The 17,591-nt window shown below is 42.7% G+C and overlaps 1 pseudogene; it reads right to left on the bottom strand.

Annotated features, from left to right (window-relative positions):
• Nucleotides 1-1,305: 1,305 nt before the first annotated feature.
• LOC100428811 (cytochrome c oxidase subunit 7A2-like, mitochondrial pseudogene) lies at nucleotides 1,306-10,650 on the bottom strand (annotated as a pseudogene).
• Nucleotides 10,651-17,591: the final 6,941 nt, after the last annotated feature.

The following is a 17,591-nucleotide window of genomic DNA, read 5'->3' as shown; positions in this document are numbered from 1 at the left end:
ACTCCCACATTATTATAAGCCCTTTGCAAACAGCTTTTTTAAATGGCTTCTTATTCCATTGAATGGATATTCTATAATTTACTTTATTCCCCTAATGTTGGGCAAAATTAGGCTGTTTCCAGGTTTTGTGTTTATTTGTTTGCTGTTCTATTTCCTTTGTAACAAAGGACTTCTTACTGAATGTAAAGGGAAGGGTCACCAGCAGTAGAGTGACGTTCCCCATGTCAGACCATGTGGGGACAGAAGTAGGACAGCTATCCCATTGTCTAGTAAGCCCCTGCCTTGTCATGGAGACCACTCGGACAGGCCTATAGCTACACAATGTGAAGAGGCATCTCTCTGTCTCTCTCATGACTTTCCTTCTCATTTGGAGGATGGTCCCCTAGGGCCTTCCTGGCTTCTCTCCTAGAGTAGAGTGCCTGCCCTGTTTGGTGGGCTTAGGAACGCGCCCTATTGCAAGGGGCTAGCATGCCCTCTGTTTCTTCACACTGTAAGTTTATCAGGGACAGAGCCCAATCTGGGCAGCTGTCCAGTGATCCAGCCTTGTCTATGGTGGGGTGAGAAGTCTCATTCGGGGGTTCAGCAATATGAAATCCCATTTATCTTCAAAATCAGTTATATCTCCCCAGCCTTATTTTTCTTTTTTTTTTTCATTCATGTATTTATTCCACAGTCAAAATAAGTCATAATTTAAAGCCATAATATTTGTAAAAGATAACAGAGAATTAGTGGCACAGCTGCATTAGCAAGGCAGACACCAGTCTAAAGTGCAACACTAAACAGGTGTTCTCAGTTCCCATGGTGGAATAAATACACAGCATTACACATACAATTTCACTAAAGATCAGAGATGAGGCCAGTAGCCTTTTGAAATGAACTGCCCAATGAATACAGGCAGACAACAGATAATTTCTATTAAGATTTTACTGTAAGATAGAAAAATTCCCAAGGTGACTACTAACTTGAGCCCCTCATTTCATGCTCCTGGCCTTGGCTTCTGTCTTCTTTCTTCAGCTGTATCCAAATCCAAAAAGGCTTCTCTACCCCATGCTCAAAAATGCAACCTCAAGTCCCTAAGGTCCTTAGCACAGACTGACGTGAATAAGCCCGTGGGCAACCTGCATCCAGAACCACCAGGGAAATCAGGAACACAAGCATCGAGCATGGCATCATTTCTTTAAATGATAGTTTGAACCATCGAATGAGCTCTGAAGCCATATGCTTTTCCTAAACAAACTGAAACACTGTCTTCGTATCTTTCTATTCTTCTTGCAATAATGTTAAGTAAGCCATCCAAGTAAAAAAAAAAAAAAATTAACAGAAACAATGAAAAATGAAAAATCACGCTGGGCAAGGTGGCTCATTCTTGTAATCCCAGCACTCTGGGAGGCCGAGGCAGGAGGATCACCTGAGGTCAGGAGTTTGAGACCAGCCTGCCCAACATGGCGAAACCCTGTCTTTACTAAAAAATACAAAAACTAGCTGGGTGTGGTAGCGGGCTCCTGTACTCCCAGCTACTTGGGAGACTGAGGCTGGAGAATGGCTTGAACCCAGGAGGCGGAGGTTGCAGTGAGCCACGATGGCGCCACTGCAGTCCCGCCTGGGCAACAGAGTGAGACTCTATCTCAAAAAAAAAGAAAAAAGAAAAAGGAAAATTCAAAGGGTTAACACCAAAAAGCAAACTAGTCCTCTGCAACCTAACTAACTCCTTAGTTTTGGGGCTGAAGGCATGTAGAGGGCAATCAGGTAGTAGATGGTCCCTCCCACAGTTCAGCCCCATGGCTGTCCCGTAATGCATTTGGTCAGGCAGGCCTTGTTTCAGGTGGATGGTCACACTGTCAGATTTCTGGAAAAACTTCTGCAGTTCTAGAACTTTGTTTTTCCCAGCAGATTCACATGCAGTGGAACTGAAGGTCAGTTTAGTTGGTGTGGCAAACATGATATAGGTGGTGCTTCTGTGAAAACCACAGACTTGGCTGGGCACGGTGGCTCACACCTGTAATCCCAGCACTTTGGGAGGCCGAGGCAGGTGGATCACCTGAGGTCAGGAGTTCGAGCCCAGCCTGGCCAACATGGTGAAACCCTGTCTCTACTAAAAATACAAAAAATTAGCCAGGGATGGTGGCGGGTGCCTGTAATCTCAGCTACTTGGGAGACTGAGGCAGGAGAATTGCTTGAACCCGGGAGGCGGAGGTTGCAGTGACCCAAGTTTACACCACTGCACTCCAGCCTGGACAACAAGAGCGAAGCTCCATGAAGAAAGGAAGGAAGGAAGGAAGGAGGGAGGGAGGGAGGGAGAGAGGGAGGGAGGGGAGGAGAGGGGAGGGAGGAGATGGGAGAGGGGAGGGGATGGGGGAGAGAAGGTGTAGGGGACGGGAAGGGGAGGGGAGGGGAAGGGGAGGAGAGGGGGAGGGGAGGGGAAGGGAGGGGGAGGGGAGGGGAGGGGAGGGGAGGGGAGGGGGAGGGGAGGGGATGGGAAGGGGAGGGGAGGGGAAGGGAAACTACAGGCTTTAATCCCTGCGGGCTTTAGGCCTTCGAAGCCCATGCTCGCACCAACTTCTGCTTGAAGCCACTAAATTTGTAGTGCAAGATGCCCAGGGCCTGGCTTCCAGCATCTGCTGCCTGAGCAGCTGCCTTTTGTCTTATTTTTCAGTTGGTTTAAGACTTACTCAGACAGGGAAGAAGAACGTTATTTATTAGATCTTTTCAAAACAAAAAAACTACGACAATAATATCTTCAATTGTTGCCAAGTCTCTACTCCTCCCACCCTGCAATAGGCTGTTGGGCTTTGGGATTGTGTTTAAAGGATTTAGCTGAAGACAAAACTTCTTGCTACCTCTGGATCTTGGCAATCAATACTATGCTCAGGCAGATACAACAGATAACAGAATTATTATTTATAATAGCCACTACCATTTATTGAATGGTAGGAATACTCCCTGCCTTGTGTTACATGCTTTACACACTTAGTTCATGCTAACAAAAGCATGATATTCTCATCCCCATTAGACAAGTGAGGAAACTGAGGCTCAGAGAGGTTCTCTAACATCCAGATTCACACCATCAACGGTAGCCTGGTCAGGATTCACACTTAGGTTAAGGCCCCCAGAAAACTCATGCTCTTAACCACTTGGCATTGGTGCAGGCAGCCCTGTGGGTTCTTCTGTGAGGGGTAAGAAGAGGAACAGGTCAGAGGGAGTGAGGACTACCCACATCCCCACAACACTTAGCCCTGGGCATTGCCCTAGGGTCAGAGCCCAGCCACTATCTTTATCTTTCCAGAGGCTGCCTTGACAGCATCGATGTGGTTGAAAGGGATCTGAGAGAGGTTTTGTTTATTTTTGTTTCTATTTTTTGAGATAAAATTCACATAACATAAATTTCACCATTTTAAATGGTACAACTTAGTGGCATTTAGTACACTCACAATGCTGTGCAACCACCACCTTTATCTAGTTCCAAAACCTTTACATCACCCTTAAAGGAAGCCCCATCAGGTCAGCACTCCCCATTGCACCTTCTCCCCAGCTTCTCGAAACCACTAAGCTGCTTTCTGTCTCTACGGATTTACGTCTTCCGGATATTACATATAAATGGAATCTCCTCCAGGAGATTTCTCATAGGCACATAGTTGAGAGCTACTCATTTTATAGATAGGGAATGAATTCCCAAAGCACAGGCTGGAGATAATTCACCTTTTCATGCCTACCCTGACTTCCCATTTTGCTATTGTGCTGCCCCTTGGCTGTTGTCTCCTTGACGGGCCAATTTTCTGCCTATACTCACCTCACATCCACTCTAAACAAAACCTACTCAATCAATGAGCTAGGGATTATGTCTTCTCCTGAGCAGATGATGAGGAAATCTCAGTGATTCAATATTTATCCTCTTGGCTTGACAGAATCAAGAGGGTCAAAAATGTGACTGATTTTGATTGGAGGTCAGCAGTCCAAATAGCAACTTCTACCTGAGCACAGGGTCCTCAGTGGACAGGCACATAATTGAACTATCTCCCGCATTGGCCTTCACCCTCAGCATCGGAGCTCTGAACTGTATTACATCTTTATAATAAATTATCTCCTTTTTTTTGAAACTGATTCCGGTACTTCATGTAGTAGCCATGGCAATGAGTATTGAACCTGATTTATCATATTCCTATCTATGAATTCTTTTTCCCTTTTGTTTGGAGAAGGTAGGGGAAATTTTCAGAGCTGCTCAAAATGATACTGCAGGTGCAGAGTGGAAGAGGCAGCCACTCGACCACGGCTGCCTTGTTCGTGCAGAAGAAAGGGAAATGAATCGCACTTATTGGAGCCTTCAGATTCAAGCACATTTTCGCTTTTAATGCTTTCGGCAATTATGTGGAGCAGCTGTGTTACGGTCCCACTTTGCAGATACAAAAAAACAAGGCTCAGCTGGTAAATAGATTCAGAACCAGGTATGAATCCCTCATGATTCCAAAACCTCTTTCCTTTACAACCCAGGGCCTGAGGATCACAAAGAATAAAAGGCACTTTCCTCTTCCTAGAGTTTACACCTTTTTTTTTTGTTTTTCTTAGAGTCTCCCTCTGTCACCCAGGCTGCAGTGCAATGGTGCAATCTTGGCTCACTGCAACCTCTGTCTCCCGGATTCAAGCAATTATCCTGCCTCAGCCTCCCAAGTAGCTGGGATTACAGGTGTGCACCACCACGCCCAGCTAATTTTTTGTTTTTTTAGTAGAGATGGGGTTTTGCCATATTGGCCAGGCTGGTCTCCAACTCCTGACCTCAGGTGATCTGCCTATCTTGGCCTCCCAAAGTACTGGGATAACAGGCGTAAGCCACCGTGCTTAGCCATAGAGTTTACACTTCTATTGCTGTCACAGCTACCAACTTCCAGGAGCATGTATTCTTTTTATTTTTTTCATGGTGGAAGAGACAAGATTTTATTCTATTGAAGCCAATAACAAACAAGACTATCTTAGATCTTGGGTCTCAGACAGAACTGAGTGTTTAAGAAGAGTGCAGGAGAAGGTGGAGAAAGTGGTCCTCTTCAGCCTGGGTTCTTCTTCCTCTTGCTCCTGCCACAATGTCAGAATCAAGGGCTGGCTGAGTAACTCCCGCCATCTCTCAAAGCTGCCTTCCCCGCCACCTCCTGGCAGAGCAGTGAACTGACACAGACCTAGATTCCAGTCCTGACTCTCTGCGTCTCCCTCATCTGCAAGGTGAGGATGATGCTAGTACCTACTTCATATACATCCTTAATCCCACCACATCCCCCATATCCATTCTCCCCTGCTTCCCTTTCAGTAATTAAAAACCCCCAAGCTGTAGTTGGACACATTGCCATCCAGCTAAAGACTACATTTCCCAAGCTTTCTTGCAGCCAGGTGTGTCCATGTGACCAGGTTCTGGCCAATTAGCATTACCAAATAAAATACAGGATGAAGGGTTAAATTTGAATTTCAGATAAACAACTAATAATCTTTTAGTACGAGTATGTCCCAAATTAAAAGTCCAATACTTTTGTGTGTGTGTGTGTGTGTGAGATTGAGTCTTGCTCTATCACCCATGCTGGAGTGCAGTGGTGTGATCTCGGCTCACTACAAGCTCCGCCTCCCGTGTTCATGCCATTCTCCTGCCTCAGCCTCCCGAGTAGCTGGGATTACAGGTGCATGCCACCACACTCGGCCAATTTTTGTATTTTTAGTAGAGACAGGGTTTCACCATGTCGGCCAGGCTAGCCTCGAACTCCTGACCTCAAGTGATCCACCCACCTCGGCCTCCCAAAGTGCTGGGAGCCACTGTGCCTGGCCCAATAATTTTTTAGTATAAGTATGCCCCATTTGTACAAAAAAGTATGGTTATTGAAATTCAAATTTAACTGGGTGTACTGCATTTTTATATGCCAAATCTGACAACCCTATGGCTAATGAAATATAAGAGAAAGTAATGTCTATAACTCCAAGGCCACGCCCTTAAGACTAGGGGGCATGCCCTCATTTCCCTTTGCTCTTCCTGCTGGCTGCAACACAATTATCAAGGGTGGCGTGCATCATCTTTGACCCTATCCACTGCAGCAGTGCTCTGAGACATACACAGTGCATCAGCTGAATACAAGGAGCCCAGGCTCTAGAATAACCTAGGGAAATATTGCTGCTCTGCTCTACAGAACCACTCACTAGCCCAGACTTGTATATCTGAGAGAAAAATTAACTTCTGCCTCATTAAAGCCACTATTATTTTGTTCTATATTAAGGCAGCTAGACCAATATCCAAATGAATGCAAAATTATAAATGAATTATGGTAATTTGGGTGCCCGGTACATCAGAAAGCCTCAAGAAATGTTTATTTCCTCTTCTTTTTAACGGAGTCGTCCCCTCTTTACCAAATTTCACAGCCCTGTTTTAAACTAATTCGACATCCTTTTTTTTTTTTTTTTTTTTTGAGACAGGGTCTCACTCTGTCACCCAAACTGAAGTACAATGGCACAATCATAGTTGATTGCAGCCTCCACCTCCACCTCCTGGGCTCAAACAATCCTCCCACCTGAGCCTCCCGAGCAGCTGGGACTACAGACGTGCACTACCACGCCTAGCTATATTTTTAAATTTTTTGTAGAGAAGGGGTCTTACTATGCTGTCCAGGCTGGTCTCCAACTTCTAGCCTCAAGCAATCTTCCCGCCTCAGCCTACCAGCTGGCATCCTCTTCCTTTATCAGCAGCTCCTGAAAGCCCTGTTTGTTTCAAAGCACCAGAGTGAGGCTAGAGGACTTCAGTTGCAAGCTGAACTTCCTACTTGATATTTTATATCTACTTTGTTGCCTGCCTTCCCCAAGGAAAGGTAAGCTCCATGAGGACAGGGAGTTTGTCTCTTTTGTTCAAGGCTGTGCTCCCAGGACCTCAAACAGGACCTAACAATTAGAAGGGACTGGATAAATATGTTTGAATAAATAAATAGATATGGCTATGGAGATACACCAGGATCACCAAGCCAGGAAGACTTCATCAATGGCTTCCTCCATAGGGTGACAAGAAAAGTAACCAAACTGCTATGTGTATGATTATGCTGATGATTCACTAGAGAAAACTCCACGCTTTTGGTGTAAAGCCTGACTCCTTATTGAGATGGAAATCTCTACCAGGTAAGAAGTAACATTTCCACAAAATGTTAGAACTGAAGGGATCTGAAGTCCAAGCCCCAGAGCAGGAAACAGAGAGAGAATGGAGTCATGCCCACCATAGCAACTGATATCTGCAATGGACATTTTACCTTACAAAGCATTTTCACATCCTTCTCAGTTGACCCTCACCATGATTCTGCCAGGCTAGTGGGGGTAATATTGGTATAGTTAAAATTATACTTAAATACAATTGTTAGCCTACTGAACTGTGAACTTAAAAATGGTTAAGATGATACGTTTTAAGTTATAGGTATTTTACCACAATTAAAAATACAAGTTATTATATATATTACATATATTATATATATAAACAAAGTTGTGGCTAATAATCATATATATTATGTATGTTATATATAATATATATAAATTATGTATGTTATATATAATATATATAAATTATATATAATATATATAAATTATATATAATATATAATATATGTGTTATATATTATATATGTTATATATTATATATACATATTTATATATAAATATATATATGCTATATATATAATTATTAGCCACAACTTTGTTTTGCAGATAAACCAAGTAAAGCTCAGGGAGGCTTTGACTTTTAAATGTCACACAGCTAGGGACTAGGGAAGCTAGTCTTAACATTGGGACCTTTTTTTTTCTTTTTTTTTTTTGAGACAGAGTCTGGCTCTGTTACCCAGGCTGGAGTGCAGTGATGCAATCACGGCTCACGCAGCCTCAACCTCCCAGACTCAATTGATCCTTCCACCTCAGCCTCTGGGTAGCTGGGACTACGGGCACGCACCACCACACCCAGCTAATTTTTGTACTTTTTGTAGAGACGGCATTTCGCCATGTTGGCCAGGCTTACACTGGGACTTCTGAGTCAAGTCTTGCATATCCTCCCCAAGGGAGAGGGAACCTTCATTGCACAAACAACTTTCACTCCACAACATGCCAAGAACCAACCTGAACCTAGAGGATCAGGGCCCCAGGTTTTCCAAGGATTCCAATGTGCTTAATGCAGCACAGCTGCTCGTCAATCTTGGTTACCGTGATACCATGCAGAGGGGTGGCTAATCCAACAGACAACAGTTCAATACAGACTGTGTGCCATTTATTCTCATTTTGTAGCAATTAATTTGCTTGGGGACCAAGTGTGCTCAATGGTTACATTAACATCCAAAGTCAAATTAAACATTTATGCATCTTTTATCTCCTCATTTCCAAAAGGATAAATCCTGCCAGTGTCTGCAAAAGATATTTTCATTGACGTTGTTTATCTGTTCCACTTGATTCAAGATTACACTTGAGAAACAAGAACTAACATACCATAGTGTTTTTATATAGCAGTGGTGACTAAAAGGGGCCAGATATTAAAAAATATCTAGCCTCGGGCTGGGCTTGGTGGCTTATGCCTGTGATCCCAGCACTTTGGGAGGCTGAGGCGGGCAGATCACCTAAGGTCGGGAGTTCGAGACCAGCCTGACCAACATGGAGAAACCCCATCTCTGCTAAAAACACAAAATTAGTCGGGCATGCTAGCGCATGCCTGTAATCCCAGCTACTCAGGAGGCTGAGGCAGGAGAATCACTTGAACCTGGGAGGCAGAGGTTGCAGTGAGCCAAGATCATGCCACTGCACTCCAGCGTGGACAATAGGAGCAAAACTCCATCTCAAAAAAAGAAAAATTCTACCCTCAAGATTCTGGTGCCACATAAATGCAGTGTAATATGACATAAAGAATCAGGCCTGATCATTAGGAACTCCATAAAGGCTTCTCAGAAGAATCCCTCTGAGTTTCTTCAGTCTGTATTTAATACAAAGCTTGTGCTAGGGATGGCAGAAGGGTTTCATCTCATGTGCCAGCTTTGTTCAAATGTCAAAATCACTGTTAAGAAAGAGTCTGAGGCCTGATTATAAGAGTCACAGTTATAGCGTGGAGCAAATGTATTACAGTTGTCTGGTTTTTTTGTCCTCTGCTGGCTCTCCCACCTCAATTAGATCATGTTTGTCTCTCATCTGAGCTGCCTGATCTTAACTCAGTATCAGGCTTCTAAGGATGTGCATAAAGGTTAACTCTGGAATCAAAGAGACTTGTGTTTGAATCTTAGCTCCATCATTTACCACCTGTATGACCTTGGAGAAGTTACTAAGCCTCTGGTCCTGTTTTCTCATCTCAAAAATAGGGGATAATAATATGCCTACCTCATAGGATTGTTGTGTAAATTAGATGAGACAATATGTGCAAAGCACTGAGCACAGTGCCTGATGTCACTAAGAGTTTAATCAATGGGCTATTAATATGTGTCCCACAATGCCTAGCACTGTCACTCACATGGTCTCAGTAAGCGTTTCTTAGCAGTTAGCTCAAGATCCTGAGAATGAGCGATCTCTAGTTTTTTGTTGCATTTTGTTCAGTGCTAGCTAGTATTTATTGGGCACATGCTATATTCTAGGCACTGTTTCAAGTGTTGTATATGTATTAATTTATTTATTCCTCTACAATCCAATAGTTCTATTGGTGGGGAGAAAAGAAATGCATATTCAGGCAGTCCGGCTCCCACACATCTGCCCTCTTGACCACTGTTTTCACTGTCTCTGCCAAGGAGCAGCTGTCACTTCTTTTGTAATAAGAAAGACAAAATGAAACAGTTTTCTTAAATTAGCTGGGCATGGTGACATGCACCTTTAGTCCCAGCTGCTTGAGAGACTGAGACCGGAGGATCCCTTGAGCCCGAGAAGTCAAGATAAGGCCCCTACACTCCAGCCTGGGTGAAAAAGTGGTATCCTGTATCTTAAGATTTTATTTAAAAATCAGATTTTAAATACGCATTTGTTGAACAATTGTCAACTCCTATGTGAATCTCTAAGAACCTCAAGATTGAGAGATTGACATTCCTTTTAATTCAAAAATTGTTATGGAGAGCAAAAAATGTAAGGCATTGGGCAAGATGCTATGGGAAATAAAAGAAACAGAGGAAATACTGTCTTCTCTTTAAGAGCCTGTAGATGTGGAAGGTGAATTATTATTGTTAATAGCTGACAGTCATTTAGGGCTTATATGTTCCCAGTCACTGTGCTAAAAGCTTTACCTACATTATCTCATTTAATCCTCATATCAAATGGATTAGAATGGTGCAGTCGATATCCCCATTGTGTGAATGAGGAAACCAAAGCCTTCAAAGGTTCGTGACTTGCTTGGGATTCCAAGAAGGAACATTTGTATAGGCTAAATGGCACATGGCTGCCACAGGCAACAATTCTATCCATCTTTCTTTTCCCCACTGTGTCTTGAAGAGCAGGGAACCTGAGAGGTGTCTGAAATCCTCCTGGTGAAATGAATACCGACTTTGTAATATACTCCCCTCACTAAATATCAGTGCATTTACCAGACACTAAATTTTAAATGCAGGCACCTGCAGAGCTAGTGCGTTCTAAAGAATCCCACTCCCTGAGTTTATGGGCCTCTTCTTACCTCTCTTCCACTAACGCCTCTTTTTCCACCTTCAGCATTTGGACATGGGGCTAGATGGAGAGGAAACTATCTCCCTGCTTTTGTTTGCTAATTCCCAATTTCAAGATGTTCTATTACGCCTGATGTATGGCCTGACAGGGCTCATTCTAGTCCACGACGCTGAGCTTGTAAAATGCACAGGGGAAAGTTTACTAACGATTGCGTTCGTCTTAATGCACTGTAGGGAATTTTTTAAGTGAAAAAGGCTCAATAAGCAGGGACCTTTTAAACAGCCAATTATGAATAACAATCGCTTGTTGACTGAGTGCAGTAGATCTTCCAGCTCATTCGGTTTTCATCTAATTAAATCTCTCATTTCCACGGACGGCATGCTGTACAAGCTCATGTTTGCCTTTGTCGGCAGGAGATAATCAATAGGAGAAATGTAGATGCATTTCAGCATTTATTAGCAGCTCAATTGGAAACTGTTTTATTTTAATAACATCCTTCTCTTCGTTCTGTTCAGGGTAAATCGACAGCTTTGATGAATAATAGACAACAGAAAATTGGTTTATATTATCCCATTGAGAAGCAAAGAAATCGGAGAATGAAAGAAAGCTCAGAAATTGAAAAATACTTTAAAACTGAATTTTCTTTGTTATAAAGAAGGAAAAACAAACAAAAATGCTTTCCATTCACTCTAAAAGATTATTAAAACAACTTGACTTCAGCCTACCAAGAAAATGACAGTAAACTCTTACTTTCTGAAGCTTTTTACCACTTTTACTTGCATCTGACATTTAATTATTCTTCATTAATTTCCACAGGAGTGAGAACAACATGGATTAGAAAGGGAAGAACCTGGTGCAAAAAACTATTTGTTCACCAGAAATGAACTCAAATATCCAAATGTTCACATTCTCAAATGGTGGACACACTCGTAGGAATAGGAAGTCTTAAGAACAAACATGGGCGGTCCACTATAATGAGTTAGGTATTGATTTTTATTTTGTTTCAGAGACAGGGTCTCACTCTGTCACCCAGGTTGGAGTGCAGTGGTGCCATCTCAGCGCACTGCAGCCTCAACCTCCTGGACTTAAGCAATCCTCCCACCTCAGCCTCCTGAGTAGCTAGGACTGCAGGCATATGCTACCATGCCTGGCTAATTTTTATATTTTTTGTAAAGATGACGATTTGCCATGCTGCCTAGACTATCCTCGAACTCCTGGGCTCAAGTGATCTGTCAGCCTTAGCCTCCCAAATTGTTGGGATCACAGGCATGATCTACTGAGCTGGTCATGATGAGTTATTCATAAGAGTTCTCTGCACACCTTCATTGATGGAATTCAAACTGACCAGAAGACTTTTCTTCCGAAATCCTGGCTGAAATATTCAACTGTGACTATCAGGCATCTCAAATTTAATATCTAAAAATTTTTATGTTTTATCACAATGAGGTACCATTTACATGCGTTAGGATAATTATTAAAGAAAAACAAAATTCTAAGTGTTGGCAAGAAGGTGGAGAAAACAGAACATTTGTGCACTGCTAACGGGAATATAAAATGGTACAACACTGTGGAAAATGGTGTGGTGATTCCTCAAAAAATTAAATGTAGATGCATAGATGGTCAAAGGGTACAAAGTTTCAGCTTGACAGGAAGAGTGAGTTTTTGAGATCTATTGCACACCATGGTGACTATAGTTAATAATAATGCAATGTATATTTTTAAATTGCTAAGTGAGTGGGTTTTAAATGTTTAAAGCACACATACACACAAAAATAAGTATGTGAGATGATGGATATGTGTATTAGCTTGATTTAATCATCCCATAATGCACACATATAAGAAAACACCACATTGTGCTGCATAAGTATATACAACTATTATTTGTCAATTTTTTATTTGTGTTTTTGTTTTGTTTTGCTTTATTTTGTTTTGTTTGAGACAGAGTTTCGCTCTATCGCCCAGGCTGGAGTGCAGTGGCGTGATCTCAACTCACTGCATGCTCCGCCTCCCAGGTTCACGCCATTCTCCTGCCTCAGCCTCCCGAGTAGCTGGGACTACAGGCGCCTGCCACCATGCCCAGCTAATTTTTTTTGTATTTTAGTAGAGACGGGGTTTCACCGTGTTAGCCAGGATGGTCTCGATCTCCTGACCTCGTGATCAGCCCGTCTCAGCCTCCAAAGTGCTGGGATTACAGGCATGAGCCACCGCGCCCGGCCAATTTTTTATTTTTTCTGAGACAAGTCTTGCTCTGTCACCAGGCTGAGTGCAGTGGCACGATCTCGACTCACTGCAACCTCCGCCTCCCAGGTTCAAGTGATTCTCCTGCCTCAGCCTCCCGAGTAGCTGGGACTACCGGCTCGCGCCACCATGCCCAGCTAATTTTTATATTTTTAGTAGAGATGGGGTTTCACCATGTTGGCCAGGATGGCCTCAATCTCTTGACCTCGTGATCTGCCTGCCTTGGCCTCCCAAAGTGCTGCGATTACAGGCGTAAGCCACCACGCCCAGCCTATTTGTCAATTTTTAAAATTAAATTAAATTTTAAAATTAAGCATAAATATTACATATAATTCAGCAATCCCACTTCTGGGTAAATACCCAAAAGAAGTGGAAGCAGGGGATCAAACAGACATTCGTTCACCCATATTCATAGCAGCATTATTCACAATAGCCAAGAGGTGGCAGCCATTGAAAGTTCATTTATGGATGAATAAGTAAGAAAACTGTGATATGTACATGCAATGAAACATCACACAGCCTTTAAAAGGAAGGAAATCCTGTAATATACTACAACTAGGAATAACCTTGAGAACATTATGCTAAGTGAAATAAGCCAGTCATAAAATGACAAATAATGTATGATTCCACTTATGTGGGGCATCTAAAGCATCCAAGTTCATAGAACAGGAAGTAGAGACAGGGAGAGAAGAGGAATAAGGAGTTATTTAATGGGTACAGAGTTTCAGTTGGAAAAGATGGTAAAGTTCTGGAGATGGACAGTTAATGAAGGATGCACAACAAATGCAACAGAACTGTACACTTAGAAATGGTTAAAATGGCAAGGCTCTTTTTTCCCTTTTTTTTTTTTTTTTTTTTTTTGGTGGATATGGGGGTCTTACTATGTTACTCAGGCTGGTCTTGAACTCCTGGCTTAAGTGATCCTCCTGCCTCAGCCTCCGAAAATGCTGGGATTACAGATGTAAGCCATTGCATCTGGTCTAAAATGGTAAATTTTATGTTATGTTCATTTTACCACAATAAACGAATCTGAGTATTTTAATCTCCAGATCTAGTTGTCCTCTGATGCTTCCCACCTCAGCATACTGCACATCCGTTCACCCTGCACACAAGCCAGAGATCTGGGAACCTGCCCTGATACCTCTGCACTCCTGCCCACCCCCAGTCAGTGCTACTGCCTAAATGAATTTCCAGTCAGTCTACTTCCTGTCATCCCCTACCGTCTCCCTGGTCCAAGGGACAGTCGTTTCTTACCTGAATTCTTCTTTTTTTTTTTTTTTTTTTTTTTTGAGACGGAGTTTCGCTCTTGTCCCCCAGGCTGGAGTGCAATGACGGGATCTCGGCTCACCGCAACCTCTGCCTCCTGGGTTCAAGTGATTCTCCTGCCTAGCCTCCCGAGTAGTTGGGATTACAAGCGCCTGCCACCACACCCAGCTAATTCTTTGTATTTTTAGTAGAGACAGGGCTTTGCTATATTGGCCAGGCTGGTCTCAAACATCTGACTTCGTGAACCACCCGCCTCAGCATCCCAAAGTGCTGGGATTACAAGCATGAGCTACCACACCTGGCCAATCTGAATTCTTAAATGGCCTCCTACCTGGTTTCTGACATCAGCTCAGGCCCCACTCCTCACAGGCCATTGTCTACCAGAGACCAGACTGAGCTTTTACAGACATCAACCAGGCACTGCCACTCCCCAATTTCAAAGATTCCTTTTACACTTAGAGTGAAATCTGGACTCCTCTCCAAGACCACCTGTCGCAGAAGTCGGTTGACCTATTCGTACCTTGTGCCGCATCTTCCCCGACTCTGTGTTTCTGTGTTTCTCCATACACTCTGCTTTTAGTTTCTCCAGTGAACTAGGTCATCTTCATTTGGGGCCTTTGCTCATGGCACTGCCTTTGCCTGGAATATTCTCCCCTAATCGATTTCCTGGCTAATCTCTCCTTTGACTTCAGGCCTCAGCAAAAATGGCCCTTCCTCAAAGGGCCCATCACAGATGCCACATTGATGAAAGAGTCCCCCTGCTATCCTCCCAAGCCCTCCCTTCTTTTCTTCCATGGTACTTTTTACATGTCTGTATTTGTATATTCCTCCCTAGCCAGTGAATTGTCAGATTCCTGAGGATGGCAACCATGCCTATCTTAATATTCCCAGCACCTAGAACAATATCTGGTGCATAGTAGCACTCAAACATTCACTGGGTGAATGAATATGTAAAGAAATGCATGTTATTTTAGATCACCCAAACAATAAAAACAGAAAGCCTTCCTTTAACCAGATAGCCTCCACCTTTTACTTTCTTAGGTACACAGACAGGCCTCTGGACAGTTATCTGAAACTGGCTCTACGTACACTATTCCATACGTCCTGTCATAACCACTTAATGTTGGTCATATACACTCAAAGGTCCTCTTGCAAAAGGGCCTCACTTTTCCTGAGATGGGGATAAGAGTGATGCTTGTCAAAGACAAGGTAATTGCTTGAGTTGTTTCCTGCAATGATATAAATCTGTTGACGAGTGCCACACAGCTGTTGCTGTTCCTTGGTTTTTAATGGCATGCTGCCTTCTGTATTAGTGAACAAATTCCTTGAAACAACATGAGATTGGCAATATGGATGGAATATCAAATTAGGACTATGGTTGCCAAGCACTCTGGAGCGGTCCTGATTCCCTACCTAAGCAGTAACAACAAAGCCCCCAGCTCCTTCCACAGTTCTTCCACCCTTCTGCAAGAGATGTTCCCCTAGGTAACACTCCAACAAACAGTACTTGGGTAATGACCAATGCTACAGTGATTATTATTGTTATTATGGACTCTCTTTTATTTTCATTTAATTAGTAATTATTTTAAATTACATGGCTGAAGAGCTGCTACAATGGGTGTTTCCTGGCAGTCAGTAGCTAATTCTCCATCAATGCAGAAATATGGGCTATTTTGAGTTCAGCCATTACAGTCTATAGTGATGAACACCTCTCGGGGCCATATGGTGTAGTCTAAACCCAGTGTCTTTTCACAACAGTAGTTTTGCTTCTATTACCATTAAAGAGAAACATGTAAAAACTGTTCTCTCTAGACAGAGCTCCTATGCTGGCAGCCTCTTGAGTATCTGAGAGGAGGAAACCAAACTATTCTGCAACATAAATCAGTGTTCAGTCCTTTCTGTGTTCCCCCTCATGAATGCTCAAGTTCACAGCTAATATTTAATTGCCAATAAAATGCACACCTCTTCTGTTGGGGTTGATACCTAACAAATCTGGCAGTAATGCAGGGGTGAAATCTCAAATCTGGGTGACTCATAATCTGGCAGTAATACAGAGGTGAAATTTGGATGGTAGTGTATGAACATGAAAAAGACTGGATAACACACTCTGTTTTTGCATTTTAAACATTTAGGGATAGTCCTATTTCTACAAATAAATTTGCTGTCTTCAAATCATTGACTCCAGAGAATGAGTAAGATGAGCCTGGAACATCTTTTTAAGTCATAAAGTAAGGTAGTGCTCAATGATGGAGAAACATACAAAGGACACAGGAACTAATTTGAAGTGGCGCCCACTGGCCAAATATGGGAAATTTTGACCATTAAAATAAATAATGACAGTAACAGATTACAATCCATTAAATAAAGCACCCATGAATCCATACCGATAAGAATAAATGAATAAATACATGAGAGGAGAAAGCTTTTCTTCATAGTAGAAAGACAACTAATAGATGAAGAAGGAATGATAACAGAAAATCAACATTTGGCAACCTCACTGTAATAATTCAGTCAAGAAAAATCAATGGATGCTAAAACTCTAGTCAGTGAAAAGTTGATGAGGAAATAGATATCTACAGAGTCTCAAAGTCTCTCCTCACAAGATCCTTATTAATTACAAAGAGAGTAAAGAATAATTTTACAGTAGACACCTGGGAGATGCCAGCCTAATTAGTAATCGAGTGAAAAAACCAGCAACCAAATAGACATCGTGTGCTACCCAGTGGGTTGCAATGAAAAAAATACAGCTCTGTGACATTCTTACCAAAATGCACACCCTAGGTCTAACCAGGAGGACACAGGACAAGACCAAATAGAGGAAGATTCTACAAAATGACTGGTCTATAATCTTCACCCCTGTCTAGGCCATGAAAGCCAGGAAAAGGCTGAGGAACAATGCCAGGTTGGAAGAAACTAGAGAAAAGGACAACTGGCTGCAATGCTGATGAAACTTTGGATAGGATCCTTTGCCATCAGGAGTGTTACTGGGACTATTAGCAAAACGTTAACGGCACCTCTAGATGAAGGGTATGCCAAAGTTCTATATACTGTTCTTACAACTTGCCTAAGAGTTTGAAACTGTTTCAAAAGAAATATTTTTTTTTTTTTTTTTGAGATGGAGTCTCTCTCTGTCACCCAGTCTAGAGTGCAGTGGCACAGTCTCAGCTCACTGCAACCACTGCCCCCTCCAGGTTCAAGCAATTGTCCTGCGTCAGCCTCCCAAGTAGCTGGGACTACAGGGGTGCACCACCACGCCCGGCTAATTTTTGTATTTTTAGTAGAGACAGGGTTTCGCCATGTTGGCCAGTCTGATCTCGAACTCCTGACCTCACATGATCCACCTGCCTTGGCCTCCCAAAGTGCTTGGATTACAGGCATAAGTTACCGCACCCAGCCTCAAAAGAAATCATTTTTCTTTAAATGCGCTCTTCCAATTTCCTTGAAACAGGTAACCTTTCTATTTTTCTCTTTAATAGTGGTATGGC

The sequence above is a fragment of the Macaca mulatta genome, chromosome 6 (genome assembly GCF_049350105.2).
Source record: "Macaca mulatta isolate MMU2019108-1 chromosome 6, T2T-MMU8v2.0, whole genome shotgun sequence".
NCBI lineage: Eukaryota > Metazoa > Chordata > Mammalia > Primates > Cercopithecidae > Macaca > Macaca mulatta.
This window is presented reverse-complemented; position numbering and strand designations above follow the sequence as displayed.